The following is a 15,422-nucleotide window of genomic DNA, read 5'->3' on the forward strand; positions in this document are numbered from 1 at the left end:
AAGAATAACAAACTGTGCAAGGATGGAGGTTGTAGGAGCAAGGAGAACAAGTTGTCTGTAAAGTTGGTGGATGCCTATTTTCCATTTTGCAGTCCCTTGTCTCCCTCTTGTGGCCTCCTGGAGGCAACTAGCTGTGCAAAAAAAAGACAGCCTGGGGGCCGGCTGTTGCAGTGTTGCCCTCTCAAGCAACACTGAGTGACTGACTGAGCCGCACCGTCTTATATAAAGTTCAGACGGAACATTGCACGAGTCATAGTGGAGACCTCAGGAACCAGAGCCAGCTTTCTGACATCATAATGGGGCCTCAGAGATAAAAGCCTGGGCCCAGGCAGTGTTGGTCAGTGCTGCTCAGCAGGCAGCACTGGACTGGATTAAAGCTGATACAAGGTGTGAAAGGAGAAGGGGTGGCAGTGGGCATGCACTTACTGCTGCTGCTGCTGCTGCTGCCAGTGTTTGCATGGCAGGAGGGCATTTGGGCGTTGCCAGGAAGGCGTTTTTATGTCGATTCCTCCTCTTTCAGCACTGCATTGTGGTGCAAGCAAAAGAAGCAAAACGCGTGGCACGTTCGGGTTATCGCTTCTCGGCCTTTTGGCTAAGATCAAGTGTAGTATCTGTTCTTATCAGTTTAATATCTGATACGTCCCCTATCTGGGGACCATATATTAAATGGATTTTTAGAACAGGAAGATGGAAATAGAGCTTGCTCTGTCCACTCCACGCATTGACCTGGTATTGCAGTATTTCCAGGACCGGTGCACCCTTTCCTTATGTGTTTACTAAAATCAGATTCCAAAAGTGCTTTTTGTGTTTGCCATTGTTTTTGTCTTTCGGATGGGATCTCCCCTTTTAATCCCATTATTTCAACACCTGTTGGACAATGCATTTGTACAGTCATGTGTGATAATGAGCTAATTTATTAAATGCAATTAATTAATACATTGCCACCTCTTGTTTTGTGTCGTCTGTGTTTCTGTGTTTCCGGCATTTCACATTGGAACAGCTCATTCACCTTCCTTGTCTTCTCTCCGCCCTCCCTCCTAGGTAGGTTAAAGAGCTGCACCTGAGCCAGCCACTGATTGATGCAGCACCATAGTCAAATAGTGGAGTGGAGTAGGGGAACAGCAAACAGCCATTAAAGCAGCCAGCCCGCCCGCCCGCCCGCCCGTCACAATGGACCTACCTGTGTACACTAGATGGATGTGATGGAATGTACTGTGGTCCCTACATTTCAAGAAGAAGTAAGAATTGCAGTTGCAACAAACCCTTGCTTGCCTACAAAGAGAGCAGCAATTTGGATTTGTTACTATGTTACCTGGAAGAATAACAAACTGTGCAAGGATGGAGGTTGTAGGAGCAAGGAGAACAAGTTGTCTGTAAAGTTGGTGGATGCCTATTTTCCATTTTGCAGTCCCTTGTCTCCCTCTTGTGGCCTCCTGGAGGCAACTAGCTGTGCAAAAAAAAGACAGCCTGGGGGCCGGCTGTTGCAGTGTTGCCCTCTCAGGCAACACTGAGTGACTGACTGAGCCGCACCGTCTTATATAAAGTTCAGACGGAACTTTGCACGTGTCATAGTGGAGACCTCAGGAGCCAGAGCCAGCTTTCTGACATCATAATGGGGCCTCAGAGATAAAAGCCTGGGCCCAGGCAGTGTTGGTCAGTGCTGCTCAGCAGGCAGCACTGGACTGGATTAAAGCTGATACAAGGTGTGAAAGGAGAAGGGGTGGCAGTGGGCATGCACTTACTGCTGCTGCTGCTGGTGCTGCCAGTGTTTGCACGGCAGGAGGGCATTTGGGCGTTGCCAGGAAGGCGTTTTTATGTCGATTCCTCCTCTTTCAGCACTGCATTGTGGTGCAAGCAAAAGAAGCAAAACGTGCGGCACGTTCGGGTTATCGCTTCTCGGCCTTTTGGCTAAGATCAAGTGTAGTATCTGTTCTTATCAGTTTAATATCTGATACGTCCCCTATCTGGGGACCATATATTAAATGGATTTTTAGAACAGGGAGATGGAAATAGAGCTTGCTCTGTCCACTCCACGCATTGACCTGGTATTGCAGTATTTCCAGGACCGGTGCACCCTTTCCTTATGTGTTTACTAAAATCAGATTCCAAAAGTGCTTTTTGTGTTTGCCATTGTTTTTGTCTTTCGGATGGGATCTCCCCTTTTAATCCCATTATTTCAACACCTGTTGGACAATGCATTTGTACAGTCATGTGTGATAATGAGCTAATTTATTAAATGCAATTAATTAATACATTGCCACCTCTTGTTTTGTGTCGTCTGTGTTTCTGTGTTTCCGGCATTTCACATTGGAACAGCTCATTCACCTTCCTTGTCTTCTCTCCGCCCTCCCTCCTAGGTAGGTTAAAGAGCTGCACCTGAGCCAGCCACTGATTGATGCAGCACCATAGTCAAATAGTGGAGTGGAGTAGGGGAACAGCAAACAGCCATTAAAGCAGCCAGCCCGCCCGCCCGCCCGCCCGCCCGTCACAATGGACCTACCTGTGTACACTAGATGGATGTGATGGAATGTACTGTGGTCCCTACATTTCAAGAAGAAGTAAGAATTGCAGTTGCAACAAACCCTTGCTTGCCTACAAAGAGAGCAGCAATTTGGATTTGTTACTATGTTACCTGGAAGAATAACAAACTGTGCAAGGATGGAGGTTGTAGGAGCAAGGAGAACAAGTTGTCTGTAAAGTTGGTGGATGCCTATTTTCCATTTTGCAGTCCCTTGTCTCCCTCTTGTGGCCTCCTGGAGGCAACTAGCTGTGCAAAAAAAAGACAGCCTGGGGGCCGGCTGTTGCAGTGTTGCCCTCTCAGGCAACACTGAGTGACTGACTGAGCCGCACCGTCTTATATAAAGTTCAAACGGAACTTTGCACGTGTCATAGTGGAGACCTCAGGAGCCAGAGCCAGCTTTCTGACATCATAATGGGGCCTCAGAGATAAAAGCCTGGGCCCAGGCAGTGTTGGTCAGTGCTGCTCAGCAGGCAGCACTGGACTGGATTAAAGCTGATACAAGGTGTGAAAGGAGAAGGGGTGGCAGTGGGCATGCACTTACTGCTGCTGCTGCTGCTGCTGCTGCCAGTGTTTGCACGGCAGGAGGGCATTTGGGCGTTGCCAGGAAGGCGTTTTTATGTCGATTCCTCCTCTTTCAGCACTGCATTGTGGTGCAAGCAAAAGAAGCAAAACGCGCGGCACGTTCGGGTTATCGCTTCTCGGCCTTTTGGCTAAGATCAAGTGTAGTATCTGTTCTTATCAGTTTAATATCTGATACGTCCCCTATCTGGGGACCATATATTAAATGGATTTTTAGAACAGGGAGATGGAAATAGAGCTTGCTCTGTCCACTCCACGCATTGACCTGGTATTGCAGTATTTCCAGGACCGGTGCACCCTTTCCTTATGTGTTTACTAAAATCAGATTCCAAAAGTGCTTTTTGTGTTTGCCATTGTTTTTGTCTTTCGGATGGGATCTCCCCTTTTAATCCCATTATTTCAACACCTGTTGGACAATGCATTTGTACAGTCATGTGTGATAATGAGCTAATTTATTAAATGCAATTAATTAATACATTGCCACCTCTTGTTTTGTGTCGTCTGTGTTTCTGTGTTTCCGGCATTTCACATTGGAACAGCTCATTCACCTTCCTTGTCTTCTCTCCGCCCTCCCTCCTAGGTAGGTTAAAGAGCTGCACCTGAGCCAGCCACTGATTGATGCAGCACCATAGTCAAATAGTGGAGTGGAGTAGGGGAACAGCAAACAGCCATTAAAGCAGCCAGCCCGCCCGCCCGCCCGCCCGCCCGTCACAATGGACCTACCTTTGTACACTAGATGGATGTGATGGAATGTACTGTGGTCCCTACATTTCAAGAAGAAGTAAGAATTGCAGTTGCAACAAACCCTTGCTTGCCTACAAAGAGAGCAGCAATTTGGATTTGTTACTATGTTACCTGGAAGAATAACAAACTGTGCAAGGATGGAGGTTGTAGGAGCAAGGAGAACAAGTTGTCTGTAAAGTTGGTGGATGCCTATTTTCCATTTTGCAGTCCCTTGTCTCCCTCTTGTGGCCTCCTGGAGGCAACTAGCAGTGCAAAAAAAAGACAGCCTGGGGGCCGGCTGTTGCAGTGTTGCCCTCTCAGGCAACACTGAGTGACTGACTGAGCCGCACCGTCTTATATAAAGTTCAGATGGAACTTTGCACGTGTCATAGTGGAGACCTCAGGAGCCAGAGCCAGCTTTCTGACATCATAATGGGGCCTCAGAGATAAAAGCCTGGGCCCAGGCAGTGTTGTTCAGTGCTGCTCAGCAGGCAGCACTGGACTGGATTAAAGCTGATACAAGGTGTGAAAGGAGAAGGGGTGGCAGTGGGCATGCACTTACTGCTGCTGCTGCTGCTGCCAGTGTTTGCACGGCAGGAGGGCATTTGGGCGTTGCCAGGAAGGCGTTTTTATGTTGATTCCTCCTCTTTCAGCACTGCATTGTGGTGCAAGCAAAAGAAGCAAAACGCGCGGCACGTTCGGGTTATCGCTTCTCGGCCTTTTGGCTAAGATCAAGTGTAGTATCTGTTCTTATCAGTTTAATATCTGATATGTCCCCCCTATCTGGGGACCATATATTAAATGGATTTTTAGAACAGGGAGATGGAAATAGAGCTTGCTCTGTCCACTCCACGCATTGACCTGGTATTGCAGTATTTCCAGGACCGGTGCACCCTTTCCTTATGTGTTTACTAAAATCAGATTCCAAAAGTGCTTTTTGTGTTTGCCATTGTTTTTGTCTTTCGGATGGGATCTCCCCTTTTAATCCCATTATTTCAACACCTGTTGGACAATGCATTTGTACAGTCATGTGTGATAATGAGCTAATTTATTAAATGCAATTAATTAATACATTGCCACCTCTTGTTTTGTGTCGTCTGTGTTTCTGTGTTTCCGGCATTTCACATTGGAACAGCTCATTCACCTTCCTTGTCTTCTCTCCGCCCTCCCTCCTAGGTAGGTTAAAGAGCTGCACCTGAGCCAGCCACTGATTGATGCAGCACCATAGTCAAATAGTGGAGTGGAGTAGGGGAACAGCAAACAGCCATTAAAGCAGCCAGCCCGCCCGCCCGCCCGTCACAATGGACCTACCTGTGTACACTAGATGGATGTGATGGAATGTACTGTGGTCCCTACATTTCAAGAAGAAGTAAGAATTGCAGTTGCAACAAACCCTTGCTTGCCTACAAAGAGAGCAGCAATTTGGATTTGTTACTATGTTACCTGGAAGAATAACAAACTGTGCAAGGATGGAGGTTGTAGGAGCAAGGAGAACAAGTTGTCTGTAAAGTTGGTGGATGCCTATTTTCCATTTTGCAGTCCCTTGTCTCCCTCTTGTGGCCTCCTGGAGGCAACTAGCTGTGCAAAAAAAAGACAGCCTGGGGGCCGGCTGTTGCAGTGTTGCCCTCTCAGGCAACACTGAGTGACTGACTGAGCCGCACCGTCTTATATAAAGTTCAGACGGAACTTTGCACGTGTCATAGTGGAGACCTCAGGAGCCAGAGCCAGCTTTCTGACATCATAATGGGGCCTCAGAGATAAAAGCCTGGGCCCAGGCAGTGTTGGTCAGTGCTGCTCAGCAGGCAGCACTGGACTGGATTAAAGCTGATACAAGGTGTGAAAGGAGAAGGGGTGGCAGTGGGCATGCACTTACTGCTGCTGCTGCTGGTGCTGCCAGTGTTTGCACGGCAGGAGGGCATTTGGGCGTTGCCAGGAAGGCGTTTTTATGTCGATTCCTCCTCTTTCAGCACTGCATTGTGGTGCAAGCAAAAGAAGCAAAACGTGCGGCACGTTCGGGTTATCGCTTCTCGGCCTTTTGGCTAAGATCAAGTGTAGTATCTGTTCTTATCAGTTTAATATCTGATACGTCCCCTATCTGGGGACCATATATTAAATGGATTTTTAGAACAGGGAGATGGAAATAGAGCTTGCTCTGTCCACTCCACGCATTGACCTGGTATTGCAGTATTTCCAGGACCGGTGCACCCTTTCCTTATGTGTTTACTAAAATCAGATTCCAAAAGTGCTTTTTGTGTTTGCCATTGTTTTTGTCTTTCGGATGGGATCTCCCCTTTTAATCCCATTATTTCAACACCTGTTGGACAATGCATTTGTACAGTCATGTGTGATAATGAGCTAATTTATTAAATGCAATTAATTAATACATTGCCACCTCTTGTTTTGTGTCGTCTGTGTTTCTGTGTTTCCGGCATTTCACATTGGAACAGCTCATTCACCTTCCTTGTCTTCTCTCCGCCCTCCCTCCTAGGTAGGTTAAAGAGCTGCACCTGAGCCAGCCACTGATTGATGCAGCACCATAGTCAAATAGTGGAGTGGAGTAGGGGAACAGCAAACAGCCATTAAAGCAGCCAGCCCGCCCGCCCGCCCGCCCGCCCGTCACAATGGACCTACCTGTGTACACTAGATGGATGTGATGGAATGTACTGTGGTCCCTACATTTCAAGAAGAAGTAAGAATTGCAGTTGCAACAAACCCTTGCTTGCCTACAAAGAGAGCAGCAATTTGGATTTGTTACTATGTTACCTGGAAGAATAACAAACTGTGCAAGGATGGAGGTTGTAGGAGCAAGGAGAACAAGTTGTCTGTAAAGTTGGTGGATGCCTATTTTCCATTTTGCAGTCCCTTGTCTCCCTCTTGTGGCCTCCTGGAGGCAACTAGCTGTGCAAAAAAAAGACAGCCTGGGGGCCGGCTGTTGCAGTGTTGCCCTCTCAGGCAACACTGAGTGACTGACTGAGCCGCACCGTCTTATATAAAGTTCAAACGGAACTTTGCACGTGTCATAGTGGAGACCTCAGGAGCCAGAGCCAGCTTTCTGACATCATAATGGGGCCTCAGAGATAAAAGCCTGGGCCCAGGCAGTGTTGGTCAGTGCTGCTCAGCAGGCAGCACTGGACTGGATTAAAGCTGATACAAGGTGTGAAAGGAGAAGGGGTGGCAGTGGGCATGCACTTACTGCTGCTGCTGCTGCTGCTGCTGCCAGTGTTTGCACGGCAGGAGGGCATTTGGGCGTTGCCAGGAAGGCGTTTTTATGTCGATTCCTCCTCTTTCAGCACTGCATTGTGGTGCAAGCAAAAGAAGCAAAACTCGCGGCACGTTCGGGTTATCGCTTCTCGGCCTTTTGGCTAAGATCAAGTGTAGTATCTGTTCTTATCAGTTTAATATCTGATACGTCCCCTATCTGGGGACCATATATTAAATGGATTTTTAGAACAGGGAGATGGAAATAGAGCTTGCTCTGTCCACTCCACGCATTGACCTGGTATTGCAGTATTTCCAGGACCGGTGCACCCTTTCCTTATGTGTTTACTAAAATCAGATTCCAAAAGTGCTTTTTGTGTTTGCCATTGTTTTTGTCTTTCGGATGGGATCTCCCCTTTTAATCCCATTATTTCAACACCTGTTGGACAATGCATTTGTACAGTCATGTGTGATAATGAGCTAATTTATTAAATGCAATTAATTAATACATTGCCACCTCTTGTTTTGTGTCGTCTGTGTTTCTGTGTTTCCGGCATTTCACATTGGAACAGCTCATTCACCTTCCTTGTCTTCTCTCCGCCCTCCCTCCTAGGTAGGTTAAAGAGCTGCACCTGAGCCAGCCACTGATTGATGCAGCACCATAGTCAAATAGTGGAGTGGAGTAGGGGAACAGCAAACAGCCATTAAAGCAGCCAGCCCGCCCGCCCGCCCGCCCGCCCGCCCGTCACAATGGACCTACCTTTGTACACTAGATGGATGTGATGGAATGTACTGTGGTCCCTACATTTCAAGAAGAAGTAAGAATTGCAGTTGCAACAAACCCTTGCTTGCCTACAAAGAGAGCAGCAATTTGGATTTGTTACTATGTTACCTGGAAGAATAACAAACTGTGCAAGGATGGAGGTTGTAGGAGCAAGGAGAACAAGTTGTCTGTAAAGTTGGTGGATGCCTATTTTCCATTTTGCAGTCCCTTGTCTCCCTCTTGTGGCCTCCTGGAGGCAACTAGCAGTGCAAAAAAAAGACAGCCTGGGGGCCGGCTGTTGCAGTGTTGCCCTCTCAGGCAACACTGAGTGACTGACTGAGCCGCACCGTCTTATATAAAGTTCAGATGGAACTTTGCACGTGTCATAGTGGAGACCTCAGGAGCCAGAGCCAGCTTTCTGACATCATAATGGGGCCTCAGAGATAAAAGCCTGGGCCCAGGCAGTGTTGTTCAGTGCTGCTCAGCAGGCAGCACTGGACTGGATTAAAGCTGATACAAGGTGTGAAAGGAGAAGGGGTGGCAGTGGGCATGCACTTACTGCTGCTGCTGCTGCTGCCAGTGTTTGCACGGCAGGAGGGCATTTGGGCGTTGCCAGGAAGGCGTTTTTATGTTGATTCCTCCTCTTTCAGCACTGCATTGTGGTGCAAGCAAAAGAAGCAAAACGCGCGGCACGTTCGGGTTATCGCTTCTCGGCCTTTTGGCTAAGATCAAGTGTAGTATCTGTTCTTATCAGTTTAATATCTGATACGTCCCCTATCTGGGGACCATATATTAAATGGATTTTTAGAACAGGGAGATGGAAATAGAGCTTGCTCTGTCCACTCCACGCATTGACCTGGTATTGCAGTATTTCCAGGACCGGTGCACCCTTTCCTTATGTGTTTACTAAAATCAGATTCCAAAAGTGCTTTTTGTGTTTGCCATTGTTTTTGTCTTTCGGATGGGATCTCCCCTTTTAATCCCATTATTTCAACACCTGTTGGACAATGCATTTGTACAGTCATGTGTGACAATGAGCTAATTTATTAAATGCAATTAATTAATACATTGCCACCTCTTGTTTTGTGTCGTCTGTGTTTCTGTGTTTCCGGCATTTCACATTGGAACAGCTCATTCACCTTCCTTGTCTTCTCTCCGCCCTCCCTCCTAGGTAGGTTAAAGAGCTGCACCTGAGCCAGCCACTGATTGATGCAGCACCATAGTCAAATAGTGGAGTGGAGTAGGGGAACAGCAAACAGCCATTAAAGCAGCCAGCCCGCCCGCCCGCCCGCCCGTCACAATGGACCTACCTGTGTACACTAGATGGATGTGATGGAATGTACTGTGGTCCCTACATTTCAAGAAGAAGTAAGAATTGCAGTTGCAACAAACCCTTGCTTGCCTACAAAGAGAGCAGCAATTTGGATTTGTTACTATGTTACCTGGAAGAATAACAAACTGTGCAAGGATGGAGGTTGTAGGAGCAAGGAGAACAAGTTGTCTGTAAAGTTGGTGGATGCCTATTTTCCATTTTGCAGTCCCTTGTCTCCCTCTTGTGGCCTCCTGGAGGCAACTAGCTGTGCAAAAAAAAGACAGCCTGGGGGCCGGCTGTTGCAGTGTTGCCCTCTCAGGCAACACTGAGTGACTGACTGAGCCGCACCGTCTTATATAAAGTTCAGACGGAACTTTGCACGTGTCATAGTGGAGACCTCAGGAGCCAGAGCCAGCTTTCTGACATCATAATGGGGCCTCAGAGATAAAAGCCTGGGCCCAGGCAGTGTTGGTCAGTGCTGCTCAGCAGGCAGCACTGGACTGGATTAAAGCTGATACAAGGTGTGAAAGGAGAAGGGGTGGCAGTGGGCATGCACTTACTGCTGCTGCTGCTGCCAGTGTTTGCACGGCAGGAGGGCATTTGGGCGTTGCCAGGAAGGCGTTTTTATGTCGATTCCTCCTCTTTCAGCACTGCATTGTGGTGCAAGCAAAAGAAGCAAATCCTGTCTTGCTTCCTCTCCGGCCTTTATTCACCTCCCGCTTAGTAGCTGTGAGTGTGTGTGAGCCTGCAGGGTCCCATGGAATTGCCTAGGAGTAGGCTGAATCGCTGCAAGGGGTGAACAGCAGTATTGGGCAGGCTCGGTCAACGCGCGGCCCGTTCGGGTTATCGCTTCTCGGCCTTTTGGCTAAGATCAAGTGTAGTACCTGCTCAAGCTGAGGTTAGTAATCATCCCTGCCGGTGGTTGATGGGCCATCGTAGGGGGATGACAGAACGCCGAGGTGAGGGCAGGGAACCACAACGGTCATCGCTCTGGTGTACGCATTTGGTTTAAAGGTACCATTTGTAGGTGACCAGGCGACCGCCGGATCGAGGTCAGGAGGTCGGGTAGTATGAAAGCCCGAGTTGCTATGTGCCCCAGGGCTGGTGACCCTGGGGTGCCCTAACTCACTGGGGGTGGGATCCCACTGAGTGAAGGCACACTTGCACGCACTCTTCTTTCACACTTCTAAGCACACACCTTTTTTCTCCCGGCCTTCTGGCTGGGAGATGAGGAATTTTTATACCTGGCGGATGTCCAGGCTGTATCACAGCGCACATCCACTTATTTAATTTTGTTTTTCACTGTGTGTTTGTCACGTTTGTCACAAGGATTTTGGGATGCGGTGCCCTTTTGGGACCCTCCTGAGGTCTAGGGGGAAAATGTGTGGCCTTCTGGTTCCTTTTTCCCCTGCAACCCGGCCTCCCTTCTTCGGAGGGGAGGTGCAACTAGGATGCAGGCTCCTAGGTGGACACTGGGGTGGCAGCCCAGGTAGAAGCCTAGGAGTGTGTTTGGGTCTCCCTAAGCTTCAGCGAGGGGGGACCATCGATCCTTGATCCTCTAGGCCTATGGTTTGGAGGGTCAGGGAATGGTTATGCGGGGCCTCTCTCTTTTAAGAGAAGGGCTGCGATAGACCGCATCCTTGTGCACTTTTTGTGTGGCACCTCTGCACTTTTTATGCACTTGGGTGATAGAAAGCACGACTCGGGCTTTCAAAAAGAAAAATCTGTTCTTATCAGTTTAATATCTGATACGTCCCCTATCTGGGGACCATATATTAAATGGATTTTTAGAATAGGGAGATGGAAATAGAGCTTGCTCTGTCCACTCCACGCATTGACCTGGTATTGCAGTATTTCCAGGACCGGTGCACCCTTTCCTTATGTGTTTACTAAAATCAGATTCCAAAAGTGCTTTTTGTGTTTGCCATTGTTTTTGTCTTTCGGATGGGATCTCCCCTTTTAATCCCATTATTTCAACACCTGTTGGACAATGCATTTGTACAGTCATGTGTGATAATGAGCTAATTTATTAAATGCAATTAATTAATACATTGCCACCTCTTGTTTTGTGTCGTCTGTGTTTCTGTGTTTCCGGCATTTCACATTGGAACAGCTCATTCACCTTCCTTGTCTTCTCTCCGCCCTCCCTCCTAGGTAGGTTAAAGAGCTGCACCTGAGCCAGCCACTGATTGATGCAGCACCATAGTCAAATAGTGGAGTGGAGTAGGGGAACAGCAAACAGCCATTAAAGCAGCCAGCCCGCCCGCCCGCCCGCCCGTCACAATGGACCTACCTGTGTACACTAGATGGATGTGATGGAATGTACTGTGGTCCCTACATTTCAAGAAGAAGTAAGAATTGCAGTTGCAACAAACCCTTGCTTGCCTACAAAGAGAGCAGCAATTTGGATTTGTTACTATGTTACCTGGAAGAATAACAAACTGTGCAAGGATGGAGGTTGTAGGAGCAAGGAGAACAAGTTGTCTGTAAAGTTGGTGGATGCCTATTTTCCATTTTGCAGTCCCTTGTCTCCCTCTTGTGGCCTCCTGGAGGCAACTAGCTGTGCAAAAAAAAGACAGCCTGGGGGCCGGCTGTTGCAGTGTTGCCCTCTCAGGCAACACTGAGTGACTGACTGAGCCGCACCGTCTTATATAAAGTTCAGACGGAACTTTGCACGTGTCATAGTGGAGACCTCAGGAGCCAGAGCCAGCTTTCTGACATCATAATGGGGCCTCAGAGATAAAAGCCTGGGCCCAGGCAGTGTTGGTCAGTGCTGCTCAGCAGGCAGCACTGGACTGGATTAAAGCTGATACAAGGTGTGAAAGGAGAAGGGGTGGCAGTGGACATGCACTTACTGCTGCTGCTGCTGCCAGTGTTTGCACGGCAGGAGGGCATTTGGGCGTTGCCAGGAAGGCGTTTTTATGTCGATTCCTCCTCTTTCAGCACTGCATTGTGGTGCAAGCAAAAGAAGCAAATCCTGTCTTGCTTCCTCTCCGGCCTTTATTCACCTCCCGCTTAGTAGCTGTGAGTGTGTGTGAGCCTGCAGGGCCCCATGGAATTGCCTAGGAGTAGGCTGAATCGCTGCAAGGGGTGAACAGCAGTATTGGGCAGGCTCGGTCAACGCGCGGCCCGTTCGGGTTATCGCTTCTCGGCCTTTTGGCTAAGATCAAGTGTAGTACTTTAGGGTATTGCCTTGTTTCTTGGTCAGGAGGTGCCCTGGTACCCTTTTCCTTGGCCTGGGGGGATCGTTTCTCTTAGGAGAGACTTCACCCCTCTGCTGCTATTGGGGAGGAGGATTAGTCCAGGGCAACGGGGAGCGATCACTTGCCTGGCATCTAGGTGCTGAAGGTACTATCTTTGGATTTCTTTGGATATCGTTGGCTTTTGTTGCGGCAGGATGGAGGAAGTCCCTGACTACATGCGTACTCGGAATGCTGTTCGTTTTACGATGGAGGAATCTGGAGGACAAAGCAGAGACTTGGAATTCCTAACGAAGGTACTCTTGCTTGATCTTTTCCAGTTGGAGAGACAATGGATATTGTCTGTAATGGACTATCCAAGAAGAGGATGTTTCGATGTCACTTTTTGTACAGAGGACATTTATCTGGATTTTCTGGACACTTTAAAGAAGAAGAAGCAGGATCCAAGACTGGTTGGTGTGATTGTAACACCGCACTTTGCTCCTAGCAAAAAGTTGGTCATTGTTAAAATGTTTTCCCCCTATGTGTGTAAAGACGATATTATATGCTTTCTCACTAAGTTCTGTGAGGAGGTGGTGGAGAAGGGTAAGGTCTTTAATCCCTTTGGATTCTGGACAGGTAAATGGAAATTCCTGTGTAAATTTAAGGCAGTTGGAGAGGCTGGAAACTTATTGCTTCCTCCAGCACGCTTTAAAATTGGCAGTGCAAGTGGGAATCTCTACTTTTTTGGAATGGGGATTTTTTGCCACAATTGTAAAGAGTATGGGCATGAGAAGGAGAATTGTGGAAAAATAATTTGTACCAAATGTTTTAAGGAAGGTCATAAGTATAATGATTGTGAGAAGGGCAAAGTGTGTAACATGTGTAGAGAAGAAGGGCATGTGTTTAAAAATTGTCCAAAAAAAAGTAAAAGTGAAGCAAAGGAGGAGAGTAAGAAGACCGTTAAAAGAAAGGAAGAGAAAGTTACCCCACAAAAAGAGGATAAACCACAGAAAAAGGGAGGAGCGGGGAAAAGTGTTGAGGTTAAAAAAAGTGATGAAACAAAAAGGAGGAAAATTGTGGAACAAAATGTAGTTTCAGATGAAGATAGAGCAGAAAGAGATAAACTAGTGAAAGACGTGGAGGGATTAAGAGATAAAATTAATTTTGAGAAGGTTCGGAGGCGGGTACGAACTTGTTTAAGAGGGAATATACCAGATTTTCTGGAGAGATATAAAGTACCAACCTGGTTGGCATGTATTGTAAATTTGGAATGGGACGGTCAAGATCTTCGAGAACATCTTGTGGATATGCTTGGTGTAATCGCTGTAAGAAACGGTTTGTTTTATTAATTTTACTTTAAAAAAAAAAAAAAAAAGAGAGAGAAATAAAAATTATATTTGGTTTTTTCATAATGATGATCAAGTCTTTAAATTTGAAGTTTAAAATTTAACTCGAGACGGATCTGAGTGGAAAAAAAAAAAAAAAAAAAAAAAAAAAAATCTGTTCTTATCAGTTTAATATCTGATACGTCCCCTATCTGGGGACCATATATTAAATGGATTTTTAGAACAGGGAGATGGAAATAGAGCTTGCTCTGTCCACTCCACGCATTGACCTGGTATTGCAGTATTTCCAGGACCGGTGCACCCTTTCCTTATGTGTTTACTAAAATCAGATTCCAAAAGTGCTTTTTGTGTTTGCCATTGTTTTTGTCTTTCGGATGGGATCTCCCCTTTTAATCCCATTATTTCAACACCTGTTGGACAATGCATTTGTACAGTCATGTGTGATAATGAGCTAATTTATTAAATGCAATTAATTAATACATTGCCACCTCTTGTTTTGTGTCGTCTGTGTTTCTGTGTTTCCGGCATTTCACATTGGAACAGCTCATTCACCTTCCTTGTCTTCTCTCCGCCCTCCCTCCTAGGTAGGTTAAAGAGCTGCACCTGAGCCAGCCACTGATTGATGCAGCACCATAGTCAAATAGTGGAGTGGAGTAGGGGAACAGCAAACAGCCATTAAAGCAGCCAGCCCGCCCGCCCGCCCGTCACAATGGACCTACCTGTGTACACTAGATGGATGTGATGGAATGTACTGTGGTCCCTACATTTCAAGAAGAAGTAAGAATTGCAGTTGCAACAAACCCTTGCTTGCCTACAAAGAGAGCAGCAATTTGGATTTGTTACTATGTTACCTGGAAGAATAACAAACTGTGCAAGGATGGAGGTTGTAGGAGCAAGGAGAACAAGTTGTCTGTAAAGTTGGTGGATGCCTATTTTCCATTTTGCAGTCCCTTGTCTCCCTCTTGTGACCTCCTGGAGGCAACTAGCTGTGCAAAAAAAAGACAGCCTGGGGGCCGGCTGTTGCAGTGTTGCCCTCTCAGGCAACACTGAGTGACTGACTGAGCCGCACCGTCTTATATAAAGTTCAGACGGAACTTTGCACGTGTCATAGTGGAGACCTCAGGAGCCAGAGCCAGCTTTCTGACAGCATAATGGGGCCTCAGAGATAAAAGCCTGGGCCCAGGCAGTGTTGGTCAGTGCTGCTCAGCAGGCAGCACTGGACTGGATTAAAGCTGATACAAGGTGTGAAAGGAGAAGGGGTGGCAGTGGGCATGCACTTACTGCTGCTGCTGCTGCTGCTGCTGCTGCCAGTGTTTGCACGGCAGGAGGGCATTTGGGCGTTGCCAGGAAGGCGTTTTTATGTCGATTCCTCCTCTTTCAGCACTGCATTGTGGTGCAAGCAAAAGAAGCAAATCCTGTCTTGCTTCCTCTCCGGCCTTTATTCACCTCCCGCTTAGTAGCTGTGAGTGTGTGTGAGCCTGCAGGGCCCCATGGAATTGCCTAGGAGTAGGCTGAATCGCTGCAAGGGGTGAACAGCAGTATTGGGCAGGCTCGGTCAACGCGCGGCCCGTTCGGGTTATCGCTTCTCGGCCTTTTGGCTAAGACCAAGTGTATTTATACAGGAGGTTTTTAGTCAGAAGGTGCTCAGGTACCCTCTCTCTCGGCCTCGGGGGATCGTCCAGGTTCGCCTGGACTTCACCCCCGTGCTGCTATTTGGGAGAGAGGCTTAGTCCTGAGCAACGAGTTGCGATCCCCCCAGCCCCTTGGTCTCTGTACATCAAGGGGCGCAGCGAAAGCT

At 47.5% G+C, this 15,422-nt stretch overlaps 7 non-coding genes and 4 pseudogenes across 7 annotated transcripts; all 11 read left to right on the forward strand.

The window, feature by feature from the left end:
• The first annotated feature begins 572 nt into the window (after nt 1–572).
• LOC142679558 (U2 spliceosomal RNA) lies at nt 573–763 on the forward strand. Its single transcript, XR_012852790.1, has one exon. It is a non-coding gene; the product is annotated as a U2 spliceosomal RNA (small nuclear RNA).
• A 1,125-nt stretch (nt 764–1,888) lies between these two features.
• Nucleotides 1,889–2,079, forward strand: LOC142679459 (U2 spliceosomal RNA). The gene has a single exon (XR_012852707.1). It is a non-coding gene; the product is annotated as a U2 spliceosomal RNA (small nuclear RNA).
• Nucleotides 2,080–3,211: 1,132 nt separating this feature from the next.
• On the forward strand, nt 3,212–3,402 carry LOC142679460 (U2 spliceosomal RNA). The gene has a single exon (XR_012852708.1). It is a non-coding gene; the product is annotated as a U2 spliceosomal RNA (small nuclear RNA).
• A 1,126-nt stretch (nt 3,403–4,528) lies between these two features.
• Nucleotides 4,529–4,721, forward strand: LOC142679578 (U2 spliceosomal RNA). Its single transcript, XR_012852806.1, has one exon. It is a non-coding gene; the product is annotated as a U2 spliceosomal RNA (small nuclear RNA).
• Nucleotides 4,722–5,842: 1,121 nt separating this feature from the next.
• Nucleotides 5,843–6,033, forward strand: LOC142679462 (U2 spliceosomal RNA). The gene has a single exon (XR_012852709.1). It is a non-coding gene; the product is annotated as a U2 spliceosomal RNA (small nuclear RNA).
• Nucleotides 6,034–7,165: 1,132 nt separating this feature from the next.
• Nucleotides 7,166–7,356, forward strand: LOC142679463 (U2 spliceosomal RNA). Its single transcript, XR_012852710.1, has one exon. It is a non-coding gene; the product is annotated as a U2 spliceosomal RNA (small nuclear RNA).
• A 1,130-nt stretch (nt 7,357–8,486) lies between these two features.
• LOC142679465 (U2 spliceosomal RNA) lies at nt 8,487–8,677 on the forward strand. The gene has a single exon (XR_012852711.1). It is a non-coding gene; the product is annotated as a U2 spliceosomal RNA (small nuclear RNA).
• A 1,264-nt stretch (nt 8,678–9,941) lies between these two features.
• Nucleotides 9,942–10,011, forward strand: LOC142679730 (U2 spliceosomal RNA; annotated as a pseudogene).
• A 782-nt stretch (nt 10,012–10,793) lies between these two features.
• LOC142679627 (U2 spliceosomal RNA) lies at nt 10,794–10,972 on the forward strand (annotated as a pseudogene).
• A 1,264-nt stretch (nt 10,973–12,236) lies between these two features.
• Nucleotides 12,237–12,347, forward strand: LOC142679727 (U2 spliceosomal RNA; annotated as a pseudogene).
• Nucleotides 12,348–13,717: 1,370 nt separating this feature from the next.
• Nucleotides 13,718–13,930, forward strand: LOC142679698 (U2 spliceosomal RNA; annotated as a pseudogene).
• The last annotated feature ends 1,492 nt before the right edge of the window (nt 13,931–15,422 follow it).

Source organism: Rhinoderma darwinii (genome assembly GCF_050947455.1).
Source record: "Rhinoderma darwinii isolate aRhiDar2 chromosome 2 unlocalized genomic scaffold, aRhiDar2.hap1 SUPER_2_unloc_55, whole genome shotgun sequence".
NCBI lineage: Eukaryota > Metazoa > Chordata > Amphibia > Anura > Rhinodermatidae > Rhinoderma > Rhinoderma darwinii.